The sequence below is a fragment of the Elephas maximus genome, chromosome 19 (assembly GCF_024166365.1).
Source record: "Elephas maximus indicus isolate mEleMax1 chromosome 19, mEleMax1 primary haplotype, whole genome shotgun sequence".
Classification (NCBI taxonomy): Eukaryota; Metazoa; Chordata; class Mammalia; order Proboscidea; family Elephantidae; genus Elephas; species Elephas maximus.
In genome coordinates this window covers 9,559,779-9,571,034 of record NC_064837.1, presented here as the reverse complement: position 1 = coordinate 9,571,034, position 11,256 = coordinate 9,559,779, and the positions used below count along the sequence as shown (strand labels likewise).

Below are 11,256 nucleotides of genomic sequence, written 5' to 3'. Positions count from 1 at the left end.
TGAGGCTGAGAAACCCTGCTCTAAGCCCTTGCTACTCAAAGTGTGGTCCATGGACTAGTATTCCAGACATCACTTGATAATGTGTTAAAATTACAGGATCTCAGGCCTCACCCCAGACCTACGGAATCAGAATCTGCACTTTAACAAGATATTTGGATGATTTGTGTGTTCTTTAAAGTTTGAGTAGCGCTGGTCTGTAGCACAGTGAGCCCTGCTGGTGCAGTGGCTAAAGTGCTTGGCTGCTAACCAAAAGGTCGGCAGTTCAAACTCACCAGCTGCTTTGTGGGAGAAAGATGTGGCAGTCTGCTTCCATAAGGATTTATAGCCTTGGAAATACTATGGGGCAGTTCTACTATGTCTTATTCGGTAATTGCGAATTGGAATCAACTTGATGGCAACGGGTTTGGGTTTGGGTCTATAGCATGAGCCTTGGACCCTGGTCATAACTGATTGCTTTGGGGCAGACAATCTACGCTGAGTGACAATTGGATCTAGTGTCTCCAACAGGGATACTAATGATTAAAGAAAACAATTAGCCCTCCCTCTTTCTTGGAAAGTTTGGATGCAAAGCACCTAGAGAAAGCTAGTAGTTGACAGTGAGGCGAAAGAAGTAGAAGGCATGAGACAGCTCAAGCTATATGTAGCAGAAGCCATGAGGAGAGCAAACTGGTGGTATCAGACAGCGAGAACCTGAGTCACAGTGACAGTGCTGTGTGAGACTGGGATTACTAGAACCTACAGCTGAGGGGATGACTTTATATATATATATGTGTGTGTGTGTGTGTGTGTGTGTGTGTGTGTATGTATTTATTGTGCTTTAGGTGAAAGTTTACAAATCAAGTCAGTCTTCCATAGAAAAAGTCATACACACCTTGCTATGTACTCGTAGCTGCTCTCCCCCTAATGAGACAGCACATTCCTCCTCTCCACCCTTTATTCCCTGTGTCCCTTCAACCTGCTCCTGTCCCCCTCTGCCTTCTCATCTTGCCACCAGACAGGAGTTGCCCACATAGACTCAAGTGTCCACTTGAGCCAAGAAGCTCACTCATCACCAGTATCGTCGTCTATCTTATAGTCCTGTCTGTAGAGTTGGCTTCAGGAATGGTTCCAACCTTGGGCTAACAAAGGGTCCAGGGACCGTGACTATCAGGGTCCCTCCAGTCTCAGTCAGAACATTAAGCCTGGTCTTTTTACAAGAGTTTGAGATGTGCATCCCACTGTTCTCCTGCTCCATCAGGGATTCTCTGTTGTGTTCTCTGTCAGAGCAGTGATCGGTGGTAGCCAGGCACCATCTAGTTCTTCTGGTCTCAGGCTGTTGGAGTCTTTGGTTTATGTCACCCTTTCTGTCTCTTGGGCTCATCTTTACCATATGTCTTTGGTGTTCTTCATTCTCCTTTGCTCCAGGTAGGTTGAGACCAACTGATGCATCTTAGATGGCCACTTGCTGAGGGGAGGACATTTAATTGAGTCATTTGAGTTACCTCGAACTTTGAATAATCTTTTAATCTCTTTTCTTCGATAAGCCCCAGCTCTTTGGCTGTTCCTTCTTACCCCATCACCGCAAGTAACCTGCTTCTTTGGAACGTCAGAGAGCCTAATTAATACACGAATTAATGAGAAAAGGACAAACACTCCAATAAAAAAAAAAAAAGGGAGAGGATAAGTAAGAAGCAACATTAAAAAATTCAAATGTGTTCTTATACACGGTTGTAGTTAGTTGTCAATGAGTTGATTCTGGCTCATGGCAACCCCATGTGTGCAGAGTAGAACTATGTCAAAGAAAACTTTTTGGAAACAGGTCGCCACACCTGTCTTCCGAGGTGCTTCTGGATAGGTTTGAACTGCCAACCTTTAGGCTCGGAGTCAAGTCGAGTTCTTAACCATTTGCATCACCCAGGGACTTCTCTTTTTACATACTGAGTAACCAGTTAGAGAACGTCAGGCTCTCTATACGAAGAAAATTTAAAACAGCCTCGAAGGACATAAAGGAAGATCTCAATATACAGACATACCAAGTTCTGGTGGAAAGTTCCAATACTGTAAATCAGTCAGTTCTACCCAAATTAATCTAGTAATACAAAGATATTCCAACAGGAAACCTCAGGAGTTTTCAAGGAATTTTTCATACAGAAGAAGAAAATGTATCTGGAATAGGAAATAGAACAAGACAGCCTAGGACTAATATTATTGTTATTTTAAAGAATACTTTTAATCAAGAGAAAAGAAAGCTATCCACTAGATCCAAATGCAGTTAATAACCCAGCTGCTGCCATGCCAGCTGTTCAGAGCTTCACTCATTTACTCATCCCTTTAAGCCCATGATTATCCCCAGGGAGGAGGAAGCGAATTCAGTGAATTCAATCTCGACTGAACCCGTCTGAAACTAGCCCATGTGCTGCAAGCACTGAGATGAGCCTCAGTGTTACTGTCCCTCCTTTTACCACCACCCAGACCAGTGTTCAGATCCCATGGGAAAGGGAACTGCTGGGTATATTATTATTTTTTAAATCAGGGATCAAGATTGGCATAATTACCTAGTATTGCCATAAAAGAAATACCACAAGTGGGTGACTTTAAAGAACATAATTTTATTTTCTCATAGTTCAGGAGGCTGGAAATCTGAATTCAGGCCATGACTCCAAGAGGAGGCCCTTCCTTGTCTATTTCACCTTCCAGTAGCTGCCAGCAATCCTTTACAACTCAGAAGTGATTAGGTTCAGGATCACCCTACTCTGGTATGCCCTCATTAGCATAATAAAACCCTATTTCCAAACACAGTCATATTTATAAATACCCCTCTCCCCTCATTGCTGTCAAGCCAATTCTGACTCATAGCAACCCTGCAGGACAGAGTAGAACTGCCCCATAGAGTTTCCAAGGAGTGGCTGGTGGATTCGAACTGGTGACATTTTGGTTAGCAGCCGAGCTCTTAACCACTGTGCCATCAACACGTATTTGGCAGGGGGAGGCACAACTTATTCTAAAACAGGGGGATACATAACAAAGTTATAATAATTAAACAACATGGTACTGATGTATAAATAGCTTGAGGGGTAAATGGAACAGAACAGAGAGTTCAGAATTCAGTGTGATAGCAGCAGCCAATCAGGTGTGTGGGAAAAGGTGAATGTTCAGCCCAGCACTGTGTCCTATCGGGAAAAATTAGAAATAAATGCCCCACAATGGGAAACTAGTGAAATACATTTGAAAACAATGCCTCACAAAAATGGCAAAATGAACATGTACATTTATTGATGTAGACAGGTGTTCATGATATATTGTTTAGTGAAAATAAAAAACACAGGTTACAAAACAGTAAGTTTAATGAGTCACATTTCTTAAATACATACACATATGGGTACACTTACATTTATGAAAGTCACAAAGGCAGATTTCCATTCCGCCCCATTTTTTTAACCAACCTTGATAAGGTACTAATCATATGATCGGTAGCTCTAATCTCTCCACTTGGTTGGATGCAGAATTAAGCCTCACCTTCTAATCTTGGTTCAGTAGGCTGGCCGTGATGGCCGGGCTCCCACGTAGCTCCCCAGTCATGGGGCTGACCACATTCACAACAACGTGGCTTCAAGGAAAAGCCCTATGGGTCTGGCTTCCCTAAGTCACAACTCTTCCCTTGAGTTCCCTTATTTCTTTCCTTCATCACGGTAGGTTCTCCCTCCCCATCCCCCTTTAGGTGTAGCACTAATAGGTTGGAGAAGTATCACATTTAAATAGATTCCACGAGCATTCTAACCACTACCCACCTGTCAGTTTGTCGCACTGTGGTGGCTTGCATTGTGTGGCTATAATGCTGGAAGCTATATCATTGGTATTTCAAATACCAGCAGGATTATCCTGATAGATAGGTTTCAGCAGAGCTTCCAGACTAAGACACACGAGGAAGAGAGCCCTGGTGAGCTCCTCCTGAAAATTAGTTGATGAGAAGTCTGTGAATCACAACAGGAAATTGTCCGACATAGTCTCAAAGACGAGCTCCATAGATTGGAAATCATTCAGAATATTCAGTGGCCGCAACGATGGACCAATGGTCGCGAAGATGGTGCAGGACTGGTCAATGTTTATTTCTGTTGTGTATGGGGTTGTCATGAGTCAAAGCCAACTAGATGGCAACAACAACAACAGCAGCACCATTCTAACAGGAATGGAATGGCTCTGAAAGACTCGAGAAAGGCAATGGGGGAAGAAATATTAAGGACAGAAGCCTTGAATCCACATCCCTGACACTTAAGTGGGAATTCCAGAAAAATCTCCAAAACCCAAGCACATTGTTCACCCTTTTCATCCTCCCCCAATATTTCTGGAATTGAGAGTGGGGTGACTGCATAGTTTGAATGCTGTGCTTGGCACACCCAGGCTTACCTTCAGGGCCAGTCTCCACCTGGGCCAGTTCTCCCCAGTGCTGTCTTACCCTGGTATATCCAAATCGTGACAGCCTACAAGGACACATCGCCTCTCTGTCTGCCTACCTCTGGACCCCTTCCTGCCTCAAAGTTTCAGGGAAATGAGGTTAGGGATGGGAAGAGGTAGGGCCCTGTTGTCACAGATGGATTCTAGAAGAAATCTGTAAATTCCCCCAGCTGGGTGGCTGAGGGAGCAGGAAATTAAGTGGCAGAGAAGGAGCTAAATTACCACCTATTGCTTCGGCTGTATAATTGGGCTAATAATTAAAACATAACTAGCAGGGGCCTCACCCACAAGGAGTCATTATGTGTCTCTTTTTCAGACCATTGTCACAAAATATGAAAACTACATCTTATAAGGTGATTGTTCTCAGAACTGCTTGGCAACCTCAGCTTAAATTGTTACCCAATTTATAAGAACATGCAATTAATTATTGTATCTCATACCTGGACTATTAGTTAGGTGAAAAAGTCACCGAGATCAGTTCTACCTGTCAAGAAACTGAATTAAACAGATCATCACCAAGGAGGGGTTCACTCTAGGAGAATATTTTAGAATTTGTCTGCTTCCTCCTGAGCCAGCCTCTGTTAGAATGCATAATTCCTTCATGGAAACATTTTCAAGGAGGAAAATTCCCCTTTCTTATCACGTGACTACTGTGACAGCTGCAGTTGCTGAACAAATCCGGGTTTAGACCTTCATTAGTGACAGGTAATTGTCTCACAGAACAGTTCGGGGAAGATTTGAGGGTGATGGTAGAAAACCGAACTCTAGATTAGGGAATAAAGAGACTGGAGTTCTAATGTCAGTTCTCCTGCTATTGACCGATAGGCCATTATTCAAGCTGTATCTCATTAAACTTCAGTTTTTTTTTTTTTTAATTTTAATCTGTGACGTAGGTAGGACTGGATGTGGTGAGTCTGAGGGAGTTCAGGGTTGACCAACGAAAATGATACAACAACGAGATAGCAGGGTTACACAGCAAGCTATTTATTGGAGCCAAGGCATCGACAGCCAACTGTCAGGAGTCCACAGCAAGAGGTCTTCCAGAGGCCAGCCATTCAGGAAGCCCCTTCCTCTTCCTGAAGAGGGCAGGAAAAAGCTGGGGAAGAGGAAGAGGCTTTTGTGTGCCTATGTGATGTCCTTTTGCAGCAAGGCGGGGAGTCTCTGGGTTGGAGAGCTTTGAGGACAGTGGCAACTGGGGTACTTAGAGCTACAGGGTTTTATTTCATCTGTGGCTGGCAGACGTTGGGTGCAGTTTTGCAAGGTATGCAAAGCAGGTGGGCTCTAAGTGGTGAAAATTTTGCTTATTTGGGCTATTTTAAAATAATTGGATGTGTACGAATTTGAGTTTTGCACCAGTGGGGTTTTTTGAGCTAATGGGACTCAGGTTGTGATGAAGAAATAAACAATGTGGGATTAATACACAGATGCCATCTTTGGCTCATTTGTATAACACTGTGATAGCTGAGGAGCCCCTGGATGGTGCAAATCTTTCAGAGCTCAGCTATTAACCAAAAGGTTGGTAGTTTGAATCTACCCAGGAAGAAAGCCCTGGCAATCTACTGCCAAAAGTTCACAGCCATTGAAAACCCTAGGGAGCACGGTTCTACTCTTACACAAATGGAGTCGCTGTGAATTGGAATTGACTGGCAGCAACCATCTTGGGTTTTTTTTGGTGACAGCTTAACTAGTATGCCTTGGGCTACTGCTCAGAGCTGGTAACCAGCAAATACAAATAGACACAGCCACACCGCTCCCTGAACTCCTCTCTACTGTTCTGGCTGCAGTTCCCTTTCCTGGGCCTCCCCATCATCCCTCACCTGAGGTTTCGCATCTGGTCCAGCGGGGGCCCTCCTGGCACTGCATCATGGTCAGGGACCTTTCTGAGTCTTCAGTACCTCTGCATTCTAGTTGCTAAGCATTTTAAGTATGACCCCTGATAAGCTACACACCCAGGGAAGGGAAGTATCCAAATTATGAATTAGTGGGTGTTTCCTCTTCCAACAGACGAAAGAAAGATGATTTTTTGAGCCTTTCCATCTGTCTCTTGGTTTTTAGTTAACTAGGGTCAAGCACTGATTTCCGGCTTTCAGTGTCTATTGATAGATGAAGCTGTGCTTGCACTTCACAAACAGAGAAAACCCCATTAATGTCAGTCTTCGGATAATTCAGACAAGGATTAGATTGAAGATGACCTTGACTTTGGAGATAATGAAATTTAATTATGCAAATACAATTTGAATATGACAAACACATAAATAAAATTGTTTCCAAGTACCCAAATAGCTCTTCAGACGGTGGCCACTGAAGTGGTTGTGATTATAGCCAGGCAGCTCTTGGCAGGTCATCATTTAGTTATTCACATACAGGGAAGCGGTGAGACTGAATTTCTTTGCAAAGATCCTATTGACTTCCCTGTTCATTTGTTCTAAGCTACTGAAGACGCACTATGCACTTTCTGTCTCACCCAGGAGTGATTTTGAATATCCTTGAATGTCCAGGACATTCATTTATTCATTCAACAAGCAATTATTGAGATTTACTTTGTCCCATGCATCTGGGCTAATTGTTTGCCCATGAAATATCTTTACTAAAGGACCTTCCTAACAAAATATATAGTCAACAAATTGTTTTAATTGACACATGTCAGTCATTTACCCTGGCCTCTTACTAGTGTTTGCCAAAGACAACATTTCTATTCTTTCAGAAACACACCCTTACCTTTGTTCTTCTGGTTTCCTTCTGACCTCTTGGGCTGTTCTTTCTCAGTGTCTTTTGTAGGCTTCTTACCCTCTACCCATCAATTAAAAGCTGGTGTTCCTTAGAATCTATCCTCAATTTCTTTCTCTTCTTGTGCACCATGCTCTACTTAAGCTATTTCTTTCACTTCCAAACAATTATCATCTCTATGTCAGTGTCTCTTAAAGGCAACTCTCTCTTTTAAACCTATATATCCAACAGCACACTGATGTTTCCAGTGGAATATCTCACAGGCTATCTCCAACTCAACATGTCTCAAGTAGAAGTCATTGTTATCTGAACAGCAGCCCACCACAGCCTGTTTCTATACCAATATCCTCAATGTTATATTAATGACATTACTACCCAACTGGTCAGGAAACCAGAAACATAGCAACCACTTGGGATTCCTCTCTCTTGTGAAAAACCACTTAAAAATTTTAAAAAGCACCCAAGCCATGGTTTGTTTAATAGCCTCATACGAATGTGAAAGCTGGACAATGAAAAAGACAGACAGAACTGATGCATTCGAATTGTGGTGTTGGTGAAAAATATTGAATGTACCATGGATTGCTAGAAGAACAAACAAATTAGACTTAAAACAAATACAGCCGAACACTCCTTAGAAGTGAGGACGGTGAGACTTCGTCTTACCTATTTTGGACGCATCATCAGGTAAGACCAATTGCTAGAAAGGGACATCGAGTTTGGCAAAGGAGAGGGTCAGGGAAAACAAGGGAAACCCTCAATGAGATGGATTGACACAGTAGCCACAACAGTGAGGTCAAACATACGAACAACGTGAAGTTGGTGCAGGGCCGGGCACCATTTTATTCTATTATACGAGAGGTCATCAACACCCATGGAAGCAGCAGTCAAGAAATCAAATGACCTATTGCACTGGGCAAATCTGCTGCAAAAGACCTCTTTAAAGCGTTAAAAAGCAAAGATGTCACTTTAAGGACTAAGGTTGCTTGACCCAAGCCATGGTGTTTTCAATCGCCTCATATGCATGTGAAAGCTGGAAATTGAATAAGGATGACTGAAGAATTGATGCCTTTGAATTATGGCATTGATGAAGAATATTGATTACACCATGGACTGCCAAAAGAATGAATAAATCTGCCTTGGAAGAAGTACAGCCAGAATGCTCCTTAGAAGCAAGGAAGATGAGACTTCATCTCACATATTTTGGACATGTTATCAGGAAGGATCAGTACCTGGAGAAGGACATCAAGCATGGTAAAGTAGAAGGTCAGTGAAAAAGAGAAAGACCCTCAACGAAATGGACTGACGCGGTGGCTGCAACAATGGGCTCAAGCATACCGACGATGGAGAGGATGGCCCAGGACCAGACAGTGTTTCATTCTGTTGTAGATAAGGTCACTATGAGTGGGAACTGACTCAACAGCACCTAACAACATATGTGAGGTTGTCATGAGTCGGAGCTAACTCATATCCAACATATCAACAAGTTGTGTTGGTTCTACCTCCTAAATATCTCTTGAACTTTTCTCCAGCCTCATGACCACCACCTGGTCTGAGTCCTCACCTTATCGTGCCTGGATGATCTAATACTCAACTTTCTGGTCTCTCTACCTCTGCTATTGCTCCCCTGCAGGCCTTTCTCCACACAGCACCTCCAGTGACCTGTTTAAGTCGCAGATCTGATTACATCTATAGTAGTTGCCAATTGAGGTTCTGCTGAGCCTATGCGCCAGCATTCCTCCTACTCTGAGAGCTGCCCCTTCATGCACAACGTTTGTCTCCTGGAAGCCATGTTTGTATTATGTGATCTCGAGTTTCCTGAGCTTCAGCCGTAGCCCGTTGAATTCGGGGTAAACACTCTAACCCAAGGAAACCCTGGTGGTGTAGTGGTTAAGTGCTAACCAAAGGTCGGCAGTTCGAATCCGCCAGGCGCTCCTTGGAAACTCTATGGGGGGCATTTCTACTCTGTCCTATAAGGTCGCTATGAGTCGGAATCGACTCAACGGCACTGGGTTTTTGGGTACTCTAACCCAAGCTGGGTCAATTGAATTCTTTCTCCAGGTATTTTGTGTTGGTGTTAATGGCTCTTCTGTGGCTAGAGACGTAATTTGTAACCTGGGGACTGTGGGGTGGCCATTTTCTACCATGTGTTGGAGAAACAGAGAAAATGAAGCTGCAAAGAGAGAAAGAGAATGCTGAAGCAGACACACAGAGCAACAGATGGACAGAGACTAACGCCAGGTTTTCTGAAGGTTTTCCAGACCCTGGTTCCAGGCCTTTCCTGAGAACAGCTCCTGACCTTAGGTTTTATGAAACTTCTGTGGGTCTTGATAATAAATACTTCAATTTTCTTTAAGCCGTTGTTGTTAGTTGCTGCGGAGTTGGTTCCTACCCCTGGTGAATCCGTGTGTGCAGAGTAGAACAGCTCCATATGGCTTTCAGCAGCTGTGGCCGTTCAGGAGCAGATTGTGCCAGGCCTGTCCTTTGAGGCACCTCCGGGTGGGTGGGTTTGAACTGACAAACTTTCGACTAGTAGTCGAGTGCTCAACTGTTTGCATCACCAGGGACTCAATTTCCTTAAGCTCATTTAAGCCAAATTTCTATTCCTTGCAACCAAGTGATTTCAACTCATACAATGGCATCATGTTAAACAAACAAACACCTCCCACGGCTCGCCTTAAAAACCAAACCCACTGCCATGGAGTCGATTCCAACTCATAGTGACCCTATAGGACAGAGCAGAACTGCCCCCCTCACAGAGTTTCCAAGGAGCACCTGGTGGATTTGAACTGCTGACTTTCTGGTTAGCAGTAGTAGCACTTAACCACTATGCCACCAAGGTTTCCTGGCTTGCCTTAACCTTAGGATAAAGGTCAAATTCCTAACCCAGCCCAAAGACTCTGTGTGGTGTGACCCCTGGTGACTGACTAACTTTTTATCCTTCTTTTGGCCTCTCATCCCTTTGCTCTCTCTTCTCCTGTCGCCCAGGAAAACTTCCAGTTCCTTGGACAAGCCACCCGTTTCTGCCCCTGGGCCTTCATATGTGCAACCCTGTCTAGATTCTCTGATCTTCTCTCACCTTCTTACGCTGTGCCTTTCCTTCAGGGCTCAACATAAATGCTCCTTTCTCAGGGAGCTGGCTGTCCTTGCCTTCCTTCTCTGAAGCCTTCACATTCCCTCAGCACTCCTACACTAATCTCAGAGTCCCTGAGTGGCACAAATGGTTAGGTACTCAACTACTAGCCCAAAGATTCGTGGTTTGACCACACCCAGAGGCACCTCGAAGGACAGCCCTGATGAATCTCTTCTAAAAGGTCAGCCTTGAAAACCCTATGGAGCAGTTCTACTCTGCACACATGGGGTTGCCATGTCTCAGAATTGACTCTGGAGCAACCAACTAACAAGAATAGCACACTTATCTTGGAGCCTCTGGGCAGTGCAAACAGTTAAGCTTTCAGCTGTTAACTGAAAGGTTGGAGGTTCAAATCCACCCAGAATTCCCCCAGTACAAAGTCCTGGTGATCTACTTCTGAAAGATTGCAACCACTGACAACCCTGTGGAGCACAGCTCTACTGTGACGCGCATGGGGTCACCATGAGTCAGACTCGATGGCAACTGGACAGGAGCACTTACCCCACTCCACAAGGTAACTGCCTAGGGCTGGAAGCCATGTCTGGTTCATTTCCAGCTGTTTCCTCAGTGTTAGCGTGATACCTGGCACAGAGAAGGACTCAATGAATGTCTGTGGATGAACTGATTGCTGGGGGAGCCCTGGAAAAGGAGCAACCCAGTCTGCAAGAAAAGTCAAGGAAGGCTTCATGGAGGAGGTGGTATCAGAGCTGAGCCTTGAAGGATGGACAGAAAGATCTCATCTATGGCACTCCCAAGAATTCAGGGGCATGGGTGCAGTGCCTGGGAAAGAGCCTAGACTTTAAGGGCAGACACTCCTACTAACTGTGGAACATTGGGCAAAGTCTAACCTGAAAGGGCTAGTGTGAGGATTAGAAATAGCAGATCTAGAGTACCTGGCATTACTTCTCAATAAACTAAACCATTGTTTTTTATAGATCAAAGCATTGCACAATGCTGTGGGCCATTGC

The 11,256-nt window shown here is 44.2% G+C and overlaps 1 non-coding gene across 1 annotated transcript; it reads right to left on the bottom strand.

The window, feature by feature from the left end:
- Positions 1–2,371: 2,371 nt before the first annotated feature.
- LOC126063355 (small nucleolar RNA SNORA61) lies at positions 2,372–2,490 on the bottom strand. The gene has a single exon (XR_007514295.1). It is a non-coding gene; the product is annotated as a small nucleolar RNA SNORA61 (small nucleolar RNA).
- Positions 2,491–11,256: the final 8,766 nt, after the last annotated feature.